This window comes from Sinocyclocheilus anshuiensis, unplaced genomic scaffold, assembly GCF_001515605.1.
Source record: "Sinocyclocheilus anshuiensis isolate Anshui unplaced genomic scaffold, SAMN03320099.WGS_v1.1 scaffold185, whole genome shotgun sequence".
Classification (NCBI taxonomy): Eukaryota; Metazoa; Chordata; class Actinopteri; order Cypriniformes; family Cyprinidae; genus Sinocyclocheilus; species Sinocyclocheilus anshuiensis.
In genome coordinates, this window is record NW_015539887.1 from 1,905,856 (window position 1) to 1,914,769 (window position 8,914).

At 35.5% G+C, this 8,914-nt stretch overlaps 1 pseudogene; it reads right to left on the reverse strand.

Moving 5' to 3' along the window:
* Window positions 1-2,275: 2,275 nt before the first annotated feature.
* On the reverse strand, window positions 2,276-4,303 carry LOC107685592 (uncharacterized; annotated as a pseudogene).
* Window positions 4,304-8,914: the final 4,611 nt, after the last annotated feature.

An 8,914-nucleotide genomic window follows, 5' to 3' on the forward strand; every position in this document is an offset into this window, starting at 1 on the left:
CGCCTTTTCCCCCGGGCGCCTTAGCCCCCTTGTACCCTATATATTTTTTCTGATTAGTGAGTGGCAGTTCATCCAGTCAGAGACCTACGACTATACGACTATACGACTATGACTATAATATCTTAATATCTTAATCTTAAATATAATATCTTCTAGACAAAGTCACACATCATAGTGGGAGTAAATCTCTCTTGAGATTGTGTCATCATGCAAATCGCCTAAAGACTACTGGTATGAGATCATGTATTTTTGGATTGATTTTTACTGTGAAAAGTGCTTTACAAATACATTTATTATCACAGTTACATTCAGTTAGTTTCAATTTCATGGACTTTTAGTTTGTATTCAGTTCCTTTGTTTGATTTTCCCGCTTTCTTTAGTTGTCAAAGTTACTAATATGATTAGTTCTTGAGTTCAGCTGTGTCATTAATTTAACCTTGTAAGATTTGTGTGGATTATCTATTTAGGATTCTCTGCCTGTCCACAACACTGTGAGATTTATATTATTAATAATTGTTTTCAATTAATAATGGCCATTAAAAAAATATGGGCTTCTAGACCTAGACTTACTCTTTCCACTTTTAAAAATGTCTGATTATGCATTGTGTCATGTATACATATTTGAGTTTGCCTTGGCCATAAATAGCTGCAAAAGAGCAATTTTGTGAAGCTTCAAGAGTTATTGTTGAAAGAGAGAAACAGAAACATGTTTTTTAAATCATTATTAATATAATAAATTGAAATGCATTTTGTTGCACATAGATTCAGAAATAAAATTAAAATTCAGAAGTAGTTTATTTATTTAAAAAAAAAAACAATCACTAAAAGCCTTAAATGTAAACTCTGACCAACAGGTTATCAGAACAGAGATACGTTAGATAAGATTTAGCCTATTGGTAACACTTTACAATAAGGTTCCATTAGTTAACGTTGGTTAATGCATTAACTAACAATAAGCAATACATTTGTTACAGTATTTATTCAACTTTGTTAATGCTAGTTCATAACATTCTTAGTTCTCAGGTCCATTAAATAATATTAACAGATAAAACTTTTGATTTCAATAATGCATTAGTAAATGATGAAATTAACTAATAAATGCTTTAAAAATATTTTTCATTGTTGGTACATTTAACTAATATAGCTGACTACTGTTAATAAATGGAACCATATTGTAAAGTTTTACCAATTTATTTAAGATTAGATCATGGCAAATTATTAGGAAGAAGCAAAAATTAGGAAGCAGAAGAGTTCATTATGCAATTAAAATGAAAAAAAACAGAAGACAATATAAGAACAATTCAACTTAAAGGATTAGTTCACTTCCAGAATAAAAAGTTCCTGATCATTTACTCACCCCTATGTCATCCAAGACGTTCATGTCTTTCTTTCTTCAGTCAAAAAGAAATTAAGGTGTTTGAGGAAAACATTCCAGGATCTTTCTCCATATCGAATTCAATAGGAGCCAACGGGAGCATTTGTGGTTAAAAAGTATATATATTTTTTTTTTTTTCGAAAAATGACCACTTTGTGTCGCTATAAACCTAGTTCTTGGATTTGGACCTTCAGCCCATGGGCTCACATTGAAGTCCACTATATGGAGAAAAATCCTGGAATGTTTTCCTCAGAAACCTTAATTTATTTTCAACTGAAGAAAGAAAGACATGAACATCTTGGTTGACATGAGGGTGAGTAAATTATCAGGAAATCCTTATTCTGGAAGTGAACTAATCCTCTAACGCAGGACTAAAGTAATAATTGTGCTCTCCGATAATATTTGCCTAGAGCACATGCCTAAATAGAAATACACTCTTAATGGAAAAGTAAACAGAAGTATATCTAAACTCAAAGAGAAATTTATAAGCAAACACCATTAGTAAAATCCCACTAAAACCCGTATACTTAAAAAGATGTTCTCGGATTTTCCACAATTAATCTCGGGGAAAAAACTGCAGATGTTGATCGATGACAGGAATGGATGTTGCATTTGAAAGAAGACGCTTTTGTCTTTTCTCATATTTTCTGAAAAGAAATATACACAGTTATGTAAATCCAGAAATTCTAAACCATTTGGACAGACAAAACTATCCCACAGACAATGTTAAAGTCAAATTCAAATTCGAATTCCAAAGAAATGATGTCAAATAACGTAATTGTCTAAAGCGATCTATCATGACTACATGTTAAAGAAAAACAAAGCTTCAATCTGAATTATATTATCATCTGGTACTTACCAATGTAAAACTAGAAAATACACATTTCTTAGTGCATTCCCTCAGATGTATGCTGCTGCTGCTTCTTCTTCCTCATTGAATCCAGCTTTAACAACCTCTTGAATACTTCTGATTTCTTCTGGAGGAGCAGCAGGTAGAATGGCAAGCAATTCTCGATCAATCCTTTCTAGTCTTGCGGTGCTCTTCTTATCATACTCGTCTTTATTCTTCAGGACAAGCATTAAGATGCCTTTCTGTGCCTCATCACAGCCGTTCTGGAGCAGTTTTCGCTCATGCTCGAATTCTGGCTTACTTTTATCCATGGCCATTAGTTTGCCCAGTGAACTGACGCGGTCCATCAGGTACTTGCTGGAAACGTCTGTGTATGTTGCAGAGATCATATGGACCAGACTAGCAATGTTACTGGCTTGGAAGGCTTGAGTGTACAGCAGATCTTTTGAGAAGAGCTTTGCATTGTAGGAGAGGGTTTGTGTTTTCTCTGATGTTGAGACAAAGTTTGTGAGAGTTTTGCTCAGGCTGGTTTTCACAATGTTGGAAACCATCTGAAAGAAGTGAACCATCTTCTCCCACTGCACCTTCACTCTCCCCATGGCATCCATTCCTTTGACCAGCATCTCTATGGTAGTATTGAAGTCGATCTCTTTCAGTTCACAATTTCTCATAGTGACCAGGATTTCAGTTAGCTCCTTCTGGTTCCCCTCTAGGTTCTCCACACACTTTTCATAAGTCTCTCTTGTCTTGTTCAGCTGAGCTCGGGTCAGCTCTATGGAGAATCTTGCATTTTCTGTGGCCCTCCCAGAAAGACTCCTGTTCTCTGACTTTGTTTCTTCTTTATGCATCATTGGTGGCTTTGGAGCAATGGCTGGAGAATTTGTTTTATCTTTACTTTTGCAATCAAAAACATGGGCCGACTTGATCAGATCCAAGACCTCTTTTATCATCTCATTGCTTTTGTCTTTGTCACATTTGCCATCTGGTGCATATTTTGCGAGCTGTTTGCATATTTCTATGCCATCTTGGCATAACTTCTGAACTTGTTTCTTTGCTGGGCAGTCAGAGTTTTCCTTTAAAGTTTCATTGATTCTTTTGAACTGTTTTGCTATGAAATCCGTCTTTGTAGTTTTGTTCTTCTGATCGTATAGTTTTGTCCAGTCAATGTTATCATCCTTACTATTCACACACATTCCTTCCTGGATTTTCTGTGCACAATTTAAAATTTCAGCTGACTTACTATATACCTTTATTTCAGCTACCACATCTCTTTCACCATTCACTGGTTGATTAATAACAGATGCCATTCCAGTAATCATGCCAGTAATGCTCTGTGTTATCCCACCTACAAAATCCATGCCAATCATTTCCCATCCACTAGGGAGAGAATCCAGAGCTTTCTTGTAGCTCTCCTGAGCCTGTTCCAGTCCCTTCTCCATTTCACTCATTGCCTTCTCAGTCCTTTTCTTGGTCTCTTGAGCTGACTGCTCCTTCAATTTGCTCTCTTCTAGTTTCTTCTTCATTGCTGCCATCTCCTCCCCATAAAAGTGCTCTGCATTCACACATGCTTCTAGCAGCTCTTGAATGATTTTGATGACATCAGTGAAGCGCTTTTCAGTTGCATCAGACAACTTCAGACATTCATCTGCAATGTCTTGGATATTTTTTAGCTGATCAGGAAGATGAGCTTTGACAACTTCATCATTGCCTTAGAACAGAATCTTCACAGCAGTCTTCATGTAATCTGGAACTTGGGCAGTATGGAGGCGAATCTGATCCATGCTCGTATGGGCCTCATTAAATGCCCACCAACCAGAGTTACACACTTGCATGAGGCAAGCGCGAAAGGAATCAGGGTATTTGATGAATTTATAGCCATCTTTAGGGGGATTTTTACTGATAGAGAAATCTGTTGAGGACGAGATGAATACCAGCTCTCCCAGGATGGCTATGGATAGAGGTGCTGGAGTCAGATACTCTTCCCAGTTGGCATAGGGCTGCATCATAAGTTTGGTTTGGTTCCTAATGTCCTCAGCAGTGGTAAGGCTTTGAGTAGATTTTGAGATAGCAGAATTCATGACTTCTCTGTTCCTGCTCAAAACATAGATTAATTCACAATGCTATATTCATCACAACAACTTTTATGAGACATATACAGTATATATATGTGTGTGTGTTTTTCCTTTCTTTTTTTTACTACTTAGCTTGAAGAATACTAATGGACAGAATCCTAGGAAAATTATGCTTTTCTTCAGCAAAGATATGTTAAATTGATTTTTTTTTAAAGTGATCGTAAAGAATTATATTGTTACAAAAGATTTCTATTTTGATAAATCTTTTAACTTTAAAGGATATTAAAATATAAATCCTTTGGCTATTTTAAATTGCAATAATACTTCACAATATTACTGTTTTTACTGTATTTTTGATCAAATAAATGCAGCCTTGGTGAGCATAAAAGACTTAATGGGATAGTTCACCCAGAAATGAAAATTACCCCGTGATTTACTCGCCCTCGAGCCATCCTAGGTGTATATGACTTTCTTCATTCAGACGAATACAATCTGAGTTATATTAAAATATGTCCTGGCTCATCCAAGCTTTATAATGGTAGTCAATGGGTGGTCATATTACAGAAGTCCAATAAAGTGCGTCCATCCATCATAGAAAGTGGTCCACACGTATGGGATCATATTCCTGCCAAATGTATTGCAGTCACGGATAAAAAAAAATAACAAGTGTGAAACCAAAATTTCAAAACGCAAGTAAAATTATATTGCACAAAATTTAAAAATGAAAGCAAAGTTTTCAGAATAGCAAACAATGGTCACGGATCAAAAATAATAAGTGTAAATCAAAAATTTTATAATTCGTTTAAAAAAATAATAAGGAGGAATCAAAACTTTTAAAGACATTTAAAATCATATTGCACAACACTGAAATATTAATGCAAAATTATCCGAATTGCACACAAAATCATGTTTTCCTTGGTTATATTTCTCTGTTTTTTGTGCTCTCAGACATTTTCTGCACATATTTTTATTTTTTGTATGCTTATGCTGTTTTTCCCTTTGCTCTTTACTCCACATTCTGCGCTTCTTCTTCCAAATGTTGCGGGTTAGAGTTTCATGTAAATCAGGCATAGAGGGCACCATTATATGTGTCTGTCTGTCACTGCTGTACGCATTCCTGGCGATCCGTTAACATTAATTGAGTAAATTGGTAAATTAATTTTGAATTAATGTAATGTTTTTGCATTGAAAACGATAGTGCTACAGAGTAGACAGTTACAGAGGCCAGGTGGATTTGATATACACAATAATTTATTGTGTTGTTTATTTGCATAGCTACATATATAATTGCCTAACACTATCATATTAATGTTTCAAATACATAAAGTTATACATAACAACAATATGAAAGTAAAACAGCCAGTAGGTGGAGGTAAGTTACTGTCTTTAGAATAAGACCTTAAATCATTAATTCAAACGGCTGATTCATTCAGTGAGGAATAAAGCGAATCATTCAATACGAACGGCTGCTGTGTTGCTTGTAGAGGACACTGTTCTGCTGTGGCTTTGTTTTGACTCTTTGTCGAAATAGCAAAATGAGAAAATAGTTACTATTATTAGTAAACTCACTCAAAATATAGCTACTTCTTGTTATATTAATTCAGTTCAATAAACATTTGCAATGGTCCTGAGATTAGGAAAAACACTCTTCCTCGTGTTTTGCTTAACTGTATGTCATAAAATAAATTATAGTGCCATTCTTTACAAACAACATTTATTTTAAATGCTAAGCCTATAACTCATTTAAAACTAAACTTAAAAACTGAACCTCCTGCTGGGCTCACATACCTCTCATTTCCATGAGTGAATCGTTAGACGCGGTGTAACATTTGGTTGATAAACTATTAGCCTATTTATTTTGTAAAGAAGGCTTTGTACTTCTCTTGTATCTGAATATCTACTTAAACAACATGCTTCACATATGCATAAAATGTGTTTGGAAAACACCAAGGCATGGTGATGCTTGCACTGACCGGCAAAACCTACATATTGTACAAAAGACAAGCTAAATTGAGTCACCAATACACTGTTAAAAATTTCCTGTAGAAATTACAGTAACTTACTGGCAGCAGTTCGCCAGTAACTTACTGTAAATTAAACTTACAGTAAAAAGACTGTATTAATATTTACAGTACCATTTAACTTGCTGTAAATGTATTTACAGTATATTACTGTACTTTTACAGTTTTTACTGTAAAATATACTGTACTTTTATGGTCTTTTCTCCAGTAACATATTGAAATACAAGAAAAATATATATATAATTTAACTGAAAATAAGCAATGACAACTGTATAACTTTTAATTTTTTAATTGTTCAATTGTAATCCTTGCAATAACATTTTAATATTTTCACAGATTCAGTTACGACTGGTAAAAAATTTATAGCCTGAAAGCACTGTAAGTCGCTTTGGATAGAAGCATCTGCTAACTGCATAAATTATTAATTATTATTTAAAACGAAACTAAAAGCTGAACCTGCTGGGCTCACATACCTCTCATTTCCATGCGTGAATCGTTAGAGCGGTGTGACATTTGGTTGATAAACTATTAGCCTATTTATTTTGTAAAGAAGGGTTTGTACTTCTCTCGTATCTGAATATCTACTTATCCTTCACATATGCGATAACTTTGTTTGGAAAACACCACGGCATGGCGATGCTCGCGCTGACCAGCAAAACCTACATATTGTACAAAAGACAAGCTAAATTGAGTCACCAATACCTTTTGTATGTTTAGTTGTCTCATTTACTTTGATGATGAAGAGGCTGCGATGTAAAGTTTGCAATGCTAGAACTGATTATGTTGTGTGCGCGCTGGAGGCGCCGGTGCGACACACGTTACTCACATCAGCGGAAAGATGTGATGTCCGTCAGATAGGAGCAAGACATCATTCAAAACGATCTATTTTTTTTATCTGTGTACCTTCAAAATAACATTGAAACGTTGTACTTTTGTAAAATAAAGAAAACATACAAAATGCACTTGCCGTCTCTGTGAACCTCTTCCTGAAATGAAGAAAAACTCAGCGATATAGGCCTACTGTCTACCATAGCCTACTTGTCACACAGAATGAGAAATATATTTATAGAAACCTTGAAGTGCCCGCTTTTACCTGTTTACGTTTTGCTTATTTGACATTAAATGCATTGTATAAGTCACTTTGGAATATAAATCATAGCACGTTCAGAAAATAAAAACTGCAACGTGTAGTCCGGAAAATACCGAATAGCAAAACATTTTGCGGGGGTCACGACATGGACCCCAGTTTGAAAACCCCTGCTCTTACTCATATTATCCTCTCCTAACAGTAGTAACCATAACAAGACTTATAATCTAAATTATAGTGCCATTCTTTACAAACAACATTTATTTTAAATGCTAATCCTATAACTCATTTTGTTTCATTCTGTTTCTGTGACTCAGTGGTAGAGCATTGCGTTAGCAGTGCAAAAGGTCGTGAGTTCAATTACCAGGGAACACACATAGCCTACTGGTAAAAAATTTATAGCCTGAAAGCACTGTAAGTCGCTTTGGATAGAAGCATCTGCTAACTGCATAAATTATTAATTATTATTTAAAACGAAACTAAAAGCTGAACCTGCTGGGCTCACATACCTCTCATTTCCATGCGTGAATCGTTAGAGCGGTGTGACATTTGGTTGATAAACTATTAGCCTATTTATTTTGTAAAGAAGGGTTTGTACTTCTCTCGTATCTGAATATCTACTTATCCTTCACATATGCGATAACTTTGTTTGGAAAACACCACGGCATGGCGATGCTCGCGCTGACCAGCAAAACCTACATATTGTACAAAAGACAAGCTAAATTGAGTCACCAATACCTTTTGTATGTTTAGTTGTCTCATTTACTTTGATGATGAAGAGGCTGCGATGTAAAGATTGCAATGCTAGAACTGATTATGTTGTGTGCGCGCAGGAGGCGCCGGCGCGGACACTTGGGTTACTCACATCAGCGGAAAGATGTGATATCCGTCAGATAGGAGCAAGACATCATTCACTTTGGAATATAAATCATAGCACGTTCAGAAAATAAAAACTGCAACGTGTAGTCCGGAAAATACCGAATAGCAAAACATTTTGCGGGGGTCACGACATGGACCCCAGTTTGAAAACCCCTGCTCTTACTCATATTATCCTCTCCTAACAGTAGTAACCATAACAAGACTTATAATCAGTCAGGTAAAGGCGAGCCAGGCACATCAGTCACTTCGCGAGGCCGGTGTTATGAGATTTTCGGTTTCCGAGATTTTCTGTTTCAGTGGGCAGGGCATACATGAATATTCACGAGTTTCCCGGACATGCGCGTGGAACCAAGTGGAACTGAGAATTTCAGTTCACGCTTCTTGTATCTCAGCAGGTTTAATGGGATATATATATTTTTTTTTTTTTTTTAAAAAGGTAAATATATTTACAGTGTTGCACAAACTACATTTGTTTATCATTTCCTAACAGTTTATAATGTTTTTATTAGTTTACAGTGCACGTTTTGTGCAGTCGTCCCTGACTGAATGATTGCAGGCATTCTTTGTGTAATGTTAGGATAAAGCACAGCAAACTTCAGCTAGTTGTAGCCTATACATTGATTTCAGTTC